Raw genomic sequence first — 16,337 nt, 5'->3', positions numbered from 1 at the left:
AGTATATTCCAGGATGATCCACTGTCTTCAATCCAGTTGGATTAAAACCTGATAGTTCCTCCTATAACTGAATTTCGGCACTGGCAAAGGCATTCTTATAATTCTTGTCCAAACAACATTAATTAAACAACTTTAGTAAAAGAAGTGAGATTAGAAATTTACCCCTAAATATTCATCAATAATAATTGCCTTATATATTTTAAGGCATGAGGGGTCCAAACGATCACCTCGTCTCTACAACGGACAGTTGATTACTCCTCTGTGTGTGTCCCTTCAGCACAAGCTACCGACAGTCAATAGAGATGCTTTGTCTCTTGACATCACCAACTAAGCATGCGTTTCTGGGGTACCGGTTCCTCCCGCCCTCCCTGGGCGTCCCAGCCCTGTTAACAGACTTGCTCTTTGAAAAGAGTTCTCTATTCGTTCTTAGAGTTTATGAAGATACTGTCAGGCTCTCCTCTCCCTGGGCATCTAATACAGTCGTGTTTATGTTTTGGGAAGAACAAAAATAGACATGTTTATAAGTGTTGAAGCAAAAAAAGATCCAACTCAGGCTGGAGTCATCAGCTTGGTCGTCCTGTTTGTGAAAACAATTCTCGCTAATTGTAGCCCTTCCAGAAGGACAGCATTATTATACTGACCATATGCAATTAACTTGACTTTCCTTTCTCTACGCATGAAAATAGAGCACGCTGCCATTTTCCCCTACGCGTTCCCAAGCAAGGACTGCACATCCTTTCCTGGACACCGTCCAGCATTAGTCTTTTCTTCCAGAGTTCTCAAATCTCTGTGTGGCATTAAATTTAATAGGTCTAGTATATCAAAAATAGAATTATAATTATGAAAAGTCAGTTAAAAGGAGGGTGAATGGTAAAATGAAATGAGATTTTTAATGGCTTGCCAACAGTCATAATTAATGAGATGGAGATCTGGCCACGCGTGTGACCTTCAGGTGGGGAATCGACAGAACCCCGAATCTGTGGGCCCGGGAAGGAGGATGATTTTTCAGAAGGACAGAATGCTGCTTCCTGCCAGCCATCATCGCCTCGTGTTTCAGGGCTTTTTCTTGAAGTCGAGCTCATTGATGTGTTCAGGAGGCCGCTTGGGGGGCACATCAGGTACGTGAGAGCTTTATCAGAGGAGACGAAGCAAAAGCCACACGTTCGAACCCCTGGACGAAGTTTGATAGTTGCTCTATCAACAGGTGACTCCTGTGTTTGATAGGCCCCTGGTTATCTTGCTCATAACAGGAATCTGCTTTTCATCGCGGTGTTAATTCATGGGGCTGATTCACTTCGGTATCGGTTTTACCCAGCGAATTTCCTTGAACACTAGTTGCAGATGAAAAGAGGATAATACAAATGTATGCTGACTGCAATGCCTAATACCGTCCAACTGTACAGCTCCCTCGCACATCAAGTGGGTTATAAAAATTGTTTTGTGTCTGATTAAACACAGGTCCCTTTGAACTCCGTGGGGGTTCTTTTCCGCTAGCACTTTCTTGTAACTGTGTGCAAAGTCCCCCACTTCCCCCCGCCCTGCGCCTTTTTTTCTTTTTTGTCTGATTTGGAATCCAGAGAGCCAGCCCGCTCCGCCTCCTTCATCCTTTGGTACAGCATAAACTTGTAGTTACTGTAACATCTGTTACATTCCACACCCCGAGGCACAGACAGGCAAAGCTAAAGCTTCTCCACACACACGTGCGCTGGCCTCTTTTCCTGCTCCTGCGCCTACAGTGGGTTGACCAGAAGGCGGAAGCACATCAGAACAGCTGTCTAGTAACTGGTTAGCAAAGGATGTTACCCACCCGTTTAATTCCCACCAACAGAGCCCCCGTCTTTCCTGGGAGCCCACGGAGAGGAAGGGTACCTTCAGTGAGGCTGGGACCTGACGAGGGCTATAAGGCTGTCTCTTCCAGAGAAAGAATGGAGGCAGAGGGGCGGACTGGAATTTATATTTATGGGACTAGAAACACTATCCAGTGGGGGGACACTTCAAAGCACACACGCAGATGAATGGCTCATTGGGCTCAGGGATGGGACTAAATAGGCAAATTTGCTGTCAGACCGGGACCATCATGACTGTTAGCTGTGAAATTCTGCGGTGAACTGTAGGGGCTGTAGATGATTGGAGAGGGATAGCATGGCCCTCGGGATGAAGAAAATGGAATTTTTCATTGCTTGTTGCGTGCATCTGTTTGTTCCTTTGTGCAACATCCTACAAGTCTTCTTTGCTGATTTTCCTTGTGGGGACCATTCTCTTCTTGCTCTAACCTGCTTCCTTTAATATCCCAATTAGACGTGTAGCAAATGCGATCAATGTGTTGATGTCTGTCAAATTTGTATCTTGAGTTTGACCTCAGAGCTCCTCTGCCACCACCTATTCCCATCTCCACTGGGACTTCCGTTGGGGATCTCCACTGAGGCGTTCATCAAAGGACTGCTGGATTGTTCTCCAGACCCCAAGCCTATTCTTCCTCCCGTCTCTCCTATCTCAGAAACGGCCCCATCGATTGAGTGACTCTAGTGGAAAAAATGGGTGTCCTCCTTAACTCCTCACATTTCCATGAGCCCCAATGTGTTGCAGACACTACGTTTGCCCCTCAGTGTCTTCAGGCTGAGGAGGCATATTCACTTCCTCCACAGAATAGCCAGAGGAGCTTTTAAACGTGCAAAGTAGCTCATGTCCTCCCCCTTCCCCCCACACACCTTGGCTTCTTAGTGCCACGGAAGAGAGGCTGGTGACAGTGGCAGCCCACAGCCACATCTGGCCCGTGTCCACGTAATGTGAATATCGTCTTGTTGGAACCAGCCACGCCCATGAGTTTATATTTGTCTGGAACAACAGCACCAGAGCGGAGTAGCTGTGACAGACACCGTATGGCCTGCAGAGCCTAAAATACTATGTGGCCCTTTACAGCAAGAGCTTTCCAATTTCTCCCATAGAACAGAATCGAAACTTTTTCACCTTCACCTGCCAGACTCTCTACCTGAACTTTCCCTACCTCCCTCTCAGCTCTCCCCTCACCTTGTCTCTCCCTACACACCTGCCTTGTTTCTGCTGCTCGATGACTCTGGTTCACTCCCCCCCGCCGCCCGCCATCAGGCCTCTTCCAGACAGGGCTCTGTCCTGCAGTGCACTTCTCCCACATCTGTGTGGCTTTGTGCTGTCATTCAAGTCTCAGCTTCAGCGTCACCTCAGCGGAGTGGTCGTCTCTGGAAACGCTAGAATGTCACTCCAAGCGATACTTCAAACATCCACCTGTTTTATTTACCTCACGGCAATAACTTACTACTTTTATTTCTTCTTCATGGATCCCGTCCTCCTCACTAGAATATACATCTAATGAGGGCGAGAAGCTTCTCCGTTTATTTTCCTGCGTGTCTTTAGTTCTGAGAACAGGGCCAGGCACAGAGTCGATAAGCGTCTGCACAAGGAGGGCCATCATGAGCCTGGTGGCAGATGGTCCAGCGAAGAAACATAATGGCGTCAAGCAAGTGATTAGCGTTGGCCGTGGAAACTGGGCTCAGGGCAGGAAGAATCTCTGAAGTTGTGTAGGATACCTCAGGAAGTGAGTGTATAAACTTGTCAAGAAAAATTGAAAACAGGATTAGAAACGGGGCAGTGACGTTGAATTCACTTCAGGGAATTCACAAAGGCCGCTCTCAGCTAGTCCTCGTGGCGGCTTTGCTGAAGGCTGAGAAACAGAGCAGCTGTTTGACCACCCGGTCGCATCGGGACCAGGTTAGTACCTGGAAATGACAACCACCACAGGTTTTCAAAGTGCACCCCGATGGGTGAAACAAAAGGAAAACCAGCCTTTATTTTTCTGTCTCTCTTGACCGTCTACCCCTGTGAGCCTGTCTTTGTCGAGGTCGCTGTGGAGGGCAGAGGTCTCCTGCAGAGGTTGGGCCAAGGCAGAAGAAATCCATTTCGGCTGGAAACAGAAACTTTAGGCCCTAAATGTCGGTTTTGGTTTCATGTTTATAACCTGCTTTTTTTTCCCGGTCTATCATCTTGAGTGACTTGGGGCTATTGGTACCTAAAGGAGCCTGCGAGGGAGGGCTGTACGTTTCATAGAATCGGAGTTAGCACCGGCTAATAGGTAATAGGTCCTGCTGGATTTCCAGGTTTGCTTTTTCTCTTGGAGGAAATGGATAGATAGTAATTAACTGGGGTTCCAAATGATTCTGTGTGGCTCTACGTGGAACACTCAGCTTTTGCCTACGAGTTGGGTAATGGTTTTCTGTATGCCTTTTTTGTTTTAGTTGAAAGGTATTAAAAGCCATATAACACTAATGGAATAGAACATCCCGGAAATGCTGACGCTTGGTGATGCCATGTGATATAGGGTCAATCATGTAGGGTGAGTGACCAGGGAGTCTTTCTAGATTAATTTGCAGTGATGTCTGGCTGAGTGAATTTCAGTAGGTCCCTTTGCTCTCCTGGACTCCAGATTCCACGTTATTGAAATGAGGCATTTGAGTAGGTGTGACCTGAGGTCCTTTCTCACTTTGAGACTGTGTGTTATTATTTTTTTCTATTACTAAAGAATTATGCTTAGTGTGTTTAATTATCTGTAATACATGTTTATTGAGCCCTTACCCTATGCCCTAGAGCAGAGGTCAGGGCAAGATAGTGATATTTTAGACCTTGGGAGTCAGACAATCTGGATTCAACTCTGCCAATGTTGTACAAACACAACTCTAGAATATAGGTAAACACCCGGGCAATGCCGTGCTCCATAAGAATTTATTTATGGACAAGGGCCATGGGCCTGATTTTGCCCATGGATCATCATTCGTCAATCCCTGCTCTAGCGCCTAGACACTGAAAATTATACTCCATAAATCTGAAAGTTCTCTTTCTTTAATAAATTTACAACCATATTTGGATATAACCTCATTCACATGTAAAACAATTACAAGAATAGTAGAATACGGTTCGTGACTGCTACATAAACACAATCGGCAAGCAGTCGGTATTATCCAGGTAGTATGGGTGGGCCAGAGGGATGGAGAGCACTCGGGTAGTTAAGGGAGGGTGCAGGTAGATTCTGGGACCGCGTTGTGCCTTGGAACGTTCAACGTTATAACCAGTGCGGATTCATTTGAGGCCTATGGTAACACATAGTAGAGCACAGATACTAAGGAACTTGCCCCCTTCTCTTTAGTGGCTCCCAGCCTGTTTACAGTTGTTAGAGGGCAGGATGGATCATTTTGAAAGGATGGACTCATGTTAGCAAAGTGGGGGTGTGAGAACGAGTTCGGTGAGGAGCCGGTTGAGGAAAAGTTGAGGCGTCTATGTTGGGGGAGAAGCAGAAGAGAAGTGACGAGCAGGTAAGTTTGAGAGGGGCCGACGGCCAGGCGATGGCAGTTTGCTGTGACCATGGCAACTTGCCGACCGAGAAAATCATTGTGCGGGTGTATCACACACAAGAGCACGGTCAAAGGTCCCTGCCATCGAACACATTGCTAGCAGGGACTATCTGGCATGGCCCAAGGCCCCCAGATATACAGAGGCACTCTTATCTTATCAGGCATGATGTTCCAAGGTCTTCGAGATTATCTCCAGGAGTCAGTCGAGGGTCAGGCTTTTCTTTGGAATAGGCAGGGTTTGAACACTCCAGACCTGCTGAGTCAACTGGTTACTGAATAATCTCTCGCTTGTTACCTGTTCAGTTGGTTTTGAACAGTGATGAACAGCCTTCCTAAATGTTGCAGGACCCTTACACCCTTCGCAGGTAGACTGTGATTTACATGAAATTGAACGTCATTCTAGAGGAAGCTAAAATGAACGACAGATATTCTGCCTCGTAGCAGGATGTTGTCAAAGATGTAGTAGGGCCTTCTTCACGGTGGTCTTGTGAGGCAGGTGTAAACCACCCTATGTTGCCATCGTGGTGAGGGTGGGGACCTAGGGTTCTGGAGACCCTCCCGTGACTTCAGGCTTTGCTAAATGCCTCATGGGAATTGGCTGATGCATTCTTTTCGGCACAAACTCTCGTTTTCATGTTCTCCTTCTGTTTCATAGTTTGTTCAGACAGGTGAGGCAGTTGGTGGTAGCCTCACAGCCCCCACCAGTAAAAGCTTTGCATCTGGGTTCAAATCCAAATCAGCTTAATTCCAAGGACTGTGTCACTTTCATTAGCGATTAGGCTCAGTCCTGATTCAGTTACAGTGTTAATGGCAGTAGGTTCTGAGGAAACCCAGGATCAATTTGTCTTTCAATAGTAATAGAACTACGCCTCTGTATGACCAAGGAAACCCCGTTCTTAATAAATTAGATACACACTGTCCAGCAGCGAAGCCACGGGCCATGTCCGGCTGTTGAGTGCTTGAATTGTGGCTAGTCCAAGCGGAAAAGGGCATCAGTTATAATTCGCACTGGTTTTCAAAGTTTGAGAATGTACACATGAAATCAAAATATTTCAATAAATTTTATTTTGATAACATTGGAATGATATCCTGGGTTAAATAAGCTATATTGTCAAAAACTAATTTTACCTACTTCTTTAGCATTTTTAAATGTAGCGACTGGAAAATTCAACATCGTATGTGTAGGTCACATTCTTATTTTCATTGGATAGCACTGCCTTAGAACACTCATCACAATTTATTTGGGACCAGCTAGTGTTTCTTTTCTTCAGTTTAGCTCTCTTGTGCGTATATCTCCCCTTTTTAGCAAAATTATCAGTGTCTTGAAGGCAGAGGTCTGTCTTACATAACTTTGTATCGGAGCCAGTACTAAGTGGGTTCTTCCATGTAGTAGGCACTCAAGAAATATTCGTTGACTACGTAAATCAATAGTTGTGTTGCCCCAATAGTCTAGATGCATATGTCCTTAATGCTTCACCCTAAAGTTCCTGGTAAAATCTGGGTCAGTCTTGGAACGCGTTCTACCTGTAGTACCTGTAGGTAGAATCAGTACTTTGGCAAAGAGACCCCCTGGGGACTTACTAGAATGTCTTCAAGCAAGGAGACTTGCTTGCACAAATGGCTTTTTTTGTACCCTTCGGACTTCTGGTCATCACTACTTACACAGCAAGCATGTGGCCACTTCTGGAGTCATCTAAGTGCTCGTTGAATAGAAACAGTTCATTTTTTATATTTTTAGTCACATTAACATCATTTGTAATTCTCAAGTTATAAATCTGAAGGAAATTACTTTTTAATGTCCTCTGGCACAACATTAAGATTTTGCAATTAGATTTTATAGCCCGTAGTCATATGCTGCAGGTCACAAAGCAAAATTAAGACCCTTCTGCACCAGGAAAGTTTCCTGTAGGAAAAGCCACACCGCGTTTAGGGGCAGGGCAGCCCCAAAACACACTTCACAGCCTGGAGGACAAAGCTGGTCACAGTCTGGGGGTTTGAAGGTCTTGCCTGGTTTACGTATGCATTTGCATAAACTTTTAAATTAGAAAAAAAAAATCTGCCTTGATGGATGGATGAATAGAAATTGCTTCTTGTGTGAGTTATCCAGCAATAAAAACCTGTCTCTTATTGGTTTGGTTCTTACCCGCAGCCCCCAGGAATAATTAGGTTTCCACGATCTTAAAAGTTATAAACAAAAGGGAAGGCAATGCCAGCCTGCCAGGCGGATTTGGAAACCCGTTTGCTGACAACATTCCAGAACCTTCTCTTTACACCTTGCTAAGTGTGTCTCAGGTAACCCTCGGATGACTGAGAATTTCATGGGCCCCACGTAACCCTGGCATTTAGATCCTGAGATTGAATAAGATCCTAAGACAGCCAGGCAACCACACAAACAAATGAAAACCTGGGGAAACAGTGGAAATCACAAATCCCACCCTTGATTCCGAAAGCGAGTACATTTCAATTGGTTATGAGGTGGTAGTTGATTCTACTGAAATTGTGTCTCGAAAGATTTCTCTTAAGATACCTATCCAGGAAAAACATAAAAAAAAAAACTTTGTTAGGGGCGCCTGCGTGGCTCAGCTGGTTAATAAGCAAGTGACTTCGGCTCGGGTCATGATCTCACAGTTCATGAGTTCGAGCCCCACGTCGAGCTCTGTGCTGACAGCTCAGAGCCTGGAGCTTGCTTTGGATTCTGTGTCTCCCTCTCTCTCTGTCCCTCCCCTGCTTGCGCTCTGTCTCAAAAATAAATAAACATTTAACGAAACAAACAAACGAAAACTTTGTTAGGTGTATATTACTCTGCAGTAATCTAACTTTGAGAAACAATATGTCCGAAAGTCCCACAGGAATCTCTTTGAGGTGCTGAGCATGCTCTCAGCCTGCCAGCTGCCAGTCTTTATCTAAAAGCCACCTTCCCGAGGCAGGCTGTTTGCTCTTGCCTTTTCTGGAATAGTATGTGTGTTCCTTCCTGTAATTTAACAGATTTGTGACTATTATTTAATGCTTGTTTAAATCGTGCATATATATTATGCAGTGGATTCCAGGCTGTAAAACATAGCTTAAATGCCACCTGTGGCTTCAAATTATGTTTGAGTTAAGAAGACCCACATCAGCGAATGCTTCAAGTAAAAAGTGCACTATCACCGCTTTTTGGATTCTTTTTTTTTTATTCATTTAAAAAAAAATGTTTTTTTAACGTTTATTTATTTTTGAGACAGAGAGAGGCAGAGCATGAACAGGGGAGGGGCAGAGAGAGGGAGACACAGAATCCGAAACAGGCTCCAGGCTCCGAGCTGTCAGCACAGAGCCCGACACGGGGCTCGAACTCACAGACCGTGAGATCATGACCTGAGCCGAAGTCGGATGCTTAACCGACCGAGCCACCCAGGCGCCCCACCTTTTTGGATTCTTAAGACATCTACCAGACAGGCTGTCCAAGATGAAGCACTGAATTTCAGAAGAACCCAATTCCAGAGCACAGACATTTTGCAAAACTTGCAGTTAGTGGATTTTTCCAATGGTGAACGTGTGGGGAAAAAAAAGATGAGGTGTTTAAAATGTCATTGGGAAGGAAACATATGAAGAGACTTGATGTAGCACCTGACCTCTGTTGAGCAGATATGCAACTAAACACAGAAATGATGGGAAAAACCCCTCTTTGTATTTAAAAGACTGTGTTTTATGTATCACGTTTATCAATAAAAATGTAAATAATAGAAGCCTTATGTCTTCTTGGTGTATTGGATACTTTCTGCTGGTCTAAACACTGGTCTAAAAGCATTTTACTTTTCCTAATTGGTTATTATTGAATATTTTTGTTTTATTTTTAAAAAGTCACATCAGTTGAACCTTTTGATAATTTCCTATAGCAAGCTTTTGAGATATTTTTCCCTCTAAGATAATCTTTAAGTGTATATGTTATATACATTATATATATATATATATATGTATATATATATTTATATTTCTTACATACTTTTATGCAAATATGTATGTATACATATATGTATATATATGAATGAACATATTGATGGCTATATCTGGATATAAATATGTGGAACTGTGTATGTCTGTATCTAGGTATAAATATACATGTAAATATATACTTAATATACATATTTATGTATCTGTATATATGTGTGTGTGTGTGTGTGTGTGTGAATAAACACATGTATTTATATATACACATCCTAATATATGGGTGAATATATTGAGATCTAAATCTAGATATAGATATTTTAGTCCCTTAAAATGTTACCATTATTCCCACTTGGATGGATATTCTAGTGCTGTGATGGAGAAGAAAATAGATGGGCAAAGAAATCACAGGGCTTCAGATTTTCACTTTGCCTTCATTGGCGTATAACTTTGTGCAGTGATACAACCTCTTTGCCCTTAGTTTTATCCACTAAAGGAAGGGGAGGGGGTGGACTGCAGGATAGCCAACACCATGTTGATTCTACAGAGTCCTACATAGAAGTTCTAGTGAGAATAATTGAGGTCTATACATTTGGAGAAACAAAATTGGCCTGATACTTTTCAATTTTTCTAGAAAGCCAAAGTAAGGCAGAGAGTATTGGCCTATTTCCACATTAGCTGATGTAACCAGGACCTGTCTTGGAAAGAAATGATGGAGATAGATGTCTACTGTTGGGATCTTCTCCCTTCGGTAGCCTTATTGTCTGCGGTGGACCCTGGTTTCTTTCTGCTTTTCTCTGGGACCTTCCTTCTTCCAGCTGTGCCCTGCCCAATGGGCAGCTTGGGTTGGAACATTCCTGTCCTCAAATGAAAATTACCATCTCTTCCTTTCTGTCGAATTTTGCTCTCTTTTGGTGGGCGTCAACTACTGTTTCTGCTAATTTAATCCATGCTGATATATTACTAGGTGCTAAGGATTAATGCACTTTAGACATTCCTGGGAAAATTGATTTTTAATTCAGACCTTATGGAAATACGGCCTTAGTCCCATCCTGGGTTTAGCTTAGCCGCTTACCACTTATGTTACATTTGGCAAGTTGTTTGACTTTTCAAACACTCAGAGTTTGTAATTTTTACATGTTTTATTTCTGTAAGAAAGAGTATAGCTCTGGCTTCACAGGATTGTAAACATTAAATATAATAAGAAGTTGTTAACGTGTGAAAAAGTATCTAATATAATTCCAGAAATTAAGTAAATACTGATAATATATAGTAACAACAAAAAAAAGCATTACTAAGAGACATTGGTTGTTCTGAGATATATATAGATGTGTGTGTGTGTGTGTGTGTGTGTGTATACATATATATACACGTGTATATAGCACCTGACCTCACGTGTATATATATATATATATACATGTGTATATATATGTGTGTGTATATATATGTGTGTGTGTGTGTGTGTGTGTGTGTGTGTGTGTATATATATATATAATATAGTAATTTTTTCCCCACAAGCATAAATGTTTGTGAATTTGTGAATTTGGGTCTTTTCTTCCTGGTGAAGTGTTTTGCCTTAGCCTGCCATTCGACAAACACATGAGGCTTTGGAACTGAAATCTGTTGTGATCCCTTAAAGAATTTCAGGCAGGACTCATGTAGCTGAAAACCAGCACCAGGTGCTGAGAGCTGCTGAGTCAAGCAGGCTCACCTTGCTCTGACGGGCTGTTGTTGGAAGCACATGCCTGGGAAAGCAGGAAAAGGAAAAAGAAGAACAGTGGTAGCGGTCCAGAGCACTGACCTGCCTTGCCGTTCTCAGGGCTTCTTAAAAATTCTCCTCCTTTGTTTTCCAATCATATTTCAGCTCAGATCACGTTGCTGAGAATGGTGCGTGTAATGGCGGAAGCTGAAAACGACGTCCCTGGAAGGGGGATGCATGCCACCTTTAAAGAGTAATAGGCATCTCTGATGCAGGATGGTTTCTTTCACAACGTGGGGAAGGTCCGGCAAGGAGAACTTCCGGAATGCTCAGCCAATAGGACCATCTGCCCTTCTTTTCCTGGTGCCCAGCTGGCAGGAGTGCCCTACTGGGGGAGGGGAGGACCCAGCCCTTGCGTTTTCAGGACAGTGTCCTGTCCCCCCACACCAGAGCTGAGTGGCTTACACTGCTGAGAAATCCTGCCATTCTACTCTGTTCGCATCATCCCTGCCTTGTCATTCCAGAATGTTCTTTGCTCCAATAAAGTAATTCTTTTTTTCTTAATGTTAATTTATTTATTTTTGAGAGAGAGAGAGCATGTGCACATGTGAGCAAGTGGAGGAGGGACAGAGAGAGAGTGAGAGACAGAGAATACCAAGCAGGCTCTGTGCTGGCAGTGCACGAACTCTGGGATCATGGCCTGAGGTGAAGTCGAGTCAGACGCTTAATAACTGACTGAGCCGCCCATGCACCCCCATTCTTTGCACCAGTAAAGCAGATCAGTGCATGGTTATTGACATTTTCTCCTCCCTTTGTTACACCAAGACCCTTGGATCATAAAACCTAACTGGTGACCATGGGAATGGTTTTTTCTGTAGATCTTAACTGACATGTGGATCATGGTTATTCATAACAATAGCAGAAACAATAAATGTATTATTTATTAAACTGAGTGGGTGGCAGTTTCTATTTAAGAGTATATAACAGTGGGAATCAATTCATTTTCAAAGTGAAGAGGATGTTGATTTTTTCCTTCTTGTTACTTTACAAAAATGTTGCATAGGAAGCTACATGTTAGGGTTTTTCCAATGTGGGTTTCAAGTTCCTCCCAAAAGATTCTCAATCCTGCTTACCGGGCTTCTTAATCGACTGAAGTTTAGAGTGATGAATGGAACAGGCCACCCAGAGCCACTTTTATTTGACCTGGGAGGTTTCACTGCTCAGTGTTTGCCTGCTAGTCAGCATGGTCCCTGGAAATTGAGTGCTGCAGGCTTTAGCCCCTGGAGGAGACATCAGTTTGGTTTTCAGATTTCAGACCAGGACTAGTCTTGAACACCAAAATCTCCTGTGATTCTTACTTATCAGGCTCTAAAAGGTTTTCTTGGCTTATGACCATGATTTCCTTCAATATCTTCTAGAGTGTTAATAGTAACTTTTATTTTGTTTCCAAAGTTTTCTATTTTCTAGTGTTGGTTGTGGGGGGTGGGGGTTGGTGACTAGCTTGAATTTGTAAGCTAGTCTCTAGTTTATATATGTCATCATTTGGGCTAAATTGATTAATGCTGACATATGTTCATGAAAGTTAGTTCTTGAGATTGTAATATTGGGTTCTTTTTAAAATCAAATCATCATATGTTTTATTAGAATATTTATAAAACAATCATATGGGTGCTTATGCAATGGTAAGAGAAGGCAAATATGTGTCACTGCAGCTAATTTTGCAGTAGAAGGTCATTGATGGGCCATTTTTTAATAGCCACATTTGTGTAATCAAAGGATTAGCTTGAATGATTACCATCAAATATTAAAAATTATCTACAAAGTATTAAATTTGAAGTTACAGGTTTTGTGTTTTTAACTTCCAAACAGTGGTCCTGTTGGCTGCTATATTTAAGTTCCCTTTCATCCTGATGTTCCTATGTGTTCTTTTCAGCAAAATCAGGAGAGAGAAATAGGAGGGAAAAGGTGAACCCATTATTTGGGAGAAGTGAGCGTATATTAAAGTTGATGTTGTTAACAACGCTATCTCTCAACCTAGCACGTGCTGTGTGCTGTTCGCTGCTCGCTTCCCTTGCCCTCATCTTTCTTTGGCATCTGCTGAGCTCGTTGGCCTCCACTTGCCCCGTGTTCAGACTCTGCCCTCACCTGCCTTACTTGACACTGTGCTCTTTTAGACTTCTGTGTCTGTAACTGTTCCTTTTCTGATTCTTTAGAAAGCAGCACTGATCATTTCTTGATGCTGGTATTGAATTCTGTTACTGTGGTGGCAAATTCTACTGATAGAACTTCTGACATTAAACTTGTCGATCCATCTTTGGGTTTCTGGAGTAGACCCCGTCCCATGTGAAGCAGTGTGTGTGTGGGTGTGGGTGTGTGTGTGTGTGCGTGCACACACACACACACACGTGCATACACGTGTGTGTGATTTGCTAATACATGTCTTTCCTTAGCAGTGTTTTCAGCCATACTTTTAAACGAGGGTGGCCCATGATTTTCCTTTCTCATCATGTCTTTGTGAAGCCTTACTAGCAAGATTATCAGGATCCTAATCACCTCGGAACTATGTTAGGAAGCTTTACCTCTTTGTCTAATCTCTGAAGTAAGTTCAATAAAGTTGAGATTCCATGTTCCTTAAGGGGTTGTTGAAACTTACATGTGAAACTAAGCCTACTGCCTTTTCTGACAAATTATATGTGGGAGTTTACTATGCGTTTTGTCAGAGTGTTCGACACTGTCATAATAAAAGAATATAATAACAATTTTTAAAAATATTTTTGTAAATGTTATTGTTATTTTTAATTTAAGAGAGAGAGAGCAAGCAGGGGAGAGGGGCAGAGGGAGAGATATGGAAAAACCCAAGTAGTCTCCACTCTCAGTGTGGATCCCAATGTGGGGCTCGATCCCACCATGACCTGAGCCAAAATGAAGACTCAGATGCTCAACCTATTGAACCACCCAGGTGCCCCTTAAAAGATTTTTCAAAATGAGGGACTTTGCATGTACTTGCAGACAAAGGGAAGGGGCCTGATAACACGGGAGATATTAGAGGAGAAAAGAGGTGATTTAGAGAAGGGACCAAAGAGGAGGGAAGAGTTGGCATGAGCAGAGGAAGGGGTACTGATCTTGGCACAGGGGAGAGGGCACCAGCCTCTGATCTTACGGCAAAGCGGGGAGGAGAGGTGTCTGAGACAGGCGCATTCTCAGTTAGAGACGGGTTGATGCATTAGCTTTCTCCCCAGGAGTTCATGGTGTTGTGTCAGATAGAAGTCAGGTGACATGCAAAGTTGAGAGAGCCAGACCTGGAGGGATGCCCAGGAAAATCAAAAAAGAAGAGAATGTGCAGATTATCCAACTTTTATCTAATGTTAACCATAAAAATGTACTGTTTCAAGGGGGCAGCTCTTTGGAAATTGAAATAAAGGAAAGGGAACAATTTTGATGGAACTTTATGTCGTTAGCTTGCTTTTCCATATCTGCATCCCTCCTTCAATTATTGGAGGACATTTCAGGAAGTAGTGTAGCCCTTCCTGTTGCCCAGCATAGGAGCCAAAACCTGAAGTATGTCTCTTCACCCTGGTCCCTGTTGGCCACACCCTTTCAGGAAGTAGTGTAGCCCTTCCTGTTGCCCAGCATAGGAGCCAAAACCTGAAGTATGTCTCTTCACCCTGGTCCCTGTTGGCCACACCCTTCCTGTTTGTCTAACTGAAAAGAGAGATTAATGAATGGGAGGTGAGCTCTTGGGAGCTCACGGGAGGTGAGATTAATGCATGGGAGGTGATTTTCTTCTGATGTCTTTTCATGTCCTCTCTCCCCACATGTGGCTCACATTTCTACTCTAACAGAAAGGTCAGCCCGTGGCCCTCTCTTCTTGACTCATGTGACCTACTCGTTGTCACCACCTTGAGTACAACACGTGTGCTCAGCTCTGGCAGCTGTGAGCTTTGATCCGTAGAGCCTGGGAGGGGCACTCAAGAGCCTGGAACTCCAGTCCTGGCAGGTCTCCTCATCAGGTTCCTCTCTGTGATGAAGCTGTTGTATTAAAACAGCTCTACGTGCACTTCCGGCTCGTAGCCATGCTCCGCCATGTCTCTGGGGTCATTCTTCATAGAGGACATTCTCCATAGTTCACCTGAACCTATCATCTTTCTCCAAGACCCGGCCTTACCCCTTGAGGCCTGTGTGCTACTCTCCATTGTTTTCTGCTTAATTCTGTGTCGGAAGGATTTTGTTATCTTCAGCTGGTTGCCTTCCAGCTAGGTATCAGGCCCCTAGGACACCCCCACCATTGTTCCTCCTGCATTTTGACAACCAGCATTCATACAACCACTACCTAAAGTGCCTGGTGGTACTTTTAAAAAGCTAACATTCCTGCCCCCATTCTCTACTCTTTCCTGCCCACCAGCGGCCCATTCACATTCCTAAGATGCCTGCTTTGATGTGTCAAGTACTTGCCTGAGGACTTTTCAAAGCCTCTCTATCACCCATGAAGCCGTGTCCGAACTTGTTGACCTGTGAGCTATATTTAAATATGCCTCTCAGTTAACCATCCCAGTAGTTTCTTGAATTACCATTGCTTTTTCCTTTCCCTCTTCTCTTTTGTCCCCTCTTCCCTTTCATTTTTAACTCTTTTCCTCTTGAAATCACTTGCCGATTCTTGCTCGTCCATTCCACATGGTGATCATTGCCTCACGCATTCAGAGCCCTGCGCCCTGTGCCGCAGGCACCCAGGTGAGCTTTGCAGACGTAAGAGCCTTCGGCCCTGTCTCCCAGGAGCGGAGAACTGATGGGCAAGCAGGTGGGCAGCACCGATTCTGGCCCTGGGGGCACCGTGGCATCCCACGTAGCTCTGCTCCTCTAGAACGCGTCTGCACTGTCAATATGTGGTCAGATCTCGCCTTTCTTTTACCGAGAATCCCAGTCTCCACTCCTTTCTATGTGTGAGTACTTCTTGTAACATTACAAATGCCTGTAAAGTCCTTGCGTTCATAGATACTCTGCTTAAAGAAGATACTAGTGTTTGCCCCCTACCTGGATTGTGAGCTTCTGGAACAGACCGTTCATTAACAAGTTTTTATAGCTCCAGGGCCTTGTACATACTTTGCTATAATTTTTTTTTTTTTTAATGATTTGGCTGTAAAATGAACACATTGAAATAAACTTCTAAAAAGGATCAAGATGCACATTAAAATTTCAAAACCCAAAGACAGGTCTCTCTAGAAGTCAACCCTGGTTTCCTTTATGCGGTGGAGAACTTCTGGTTTATGGCCTTTTCCCCAATAACTGATAGTAGAAAATTGCTGTATTTATCAGGCGGAGCCATTTCTTGAAAATAATCCGTC

General features: G+C 43.5%; 1 protein-coding gene across 10 annotated transcripts in view; it reads left to right on the top strand.

The window, feature by feature from the left end:
• SEMA5A (semaphorin 5A) overlaps nucleotides 1-16,337 on the top strand; it is a 477,458-nt gene that overhangs the window by 196,402 nt on the left and 264,719 nt on the right. The window lies entirely within an intron of this gene.

This window comes from Panthera pardus, unplaced genomic scaffold (genome assembly GCF_024362965.1).
Source record: "Panthera pardus isolate Hobbes unplaced genomic scaffold, ASM2436296v1 HiC_scaffold_2, whole genome shotgun sequence".
Taxonomy (NCBI): domain Eukaryota; kingdom Metazoa; phylum Chordata; class Mammalia; order Carnivora; family Felidae; genus Panthera; species Panthera pardus.
This window is presented reverse-complemented; position numbering and strand designations above follow the sequence as displayed.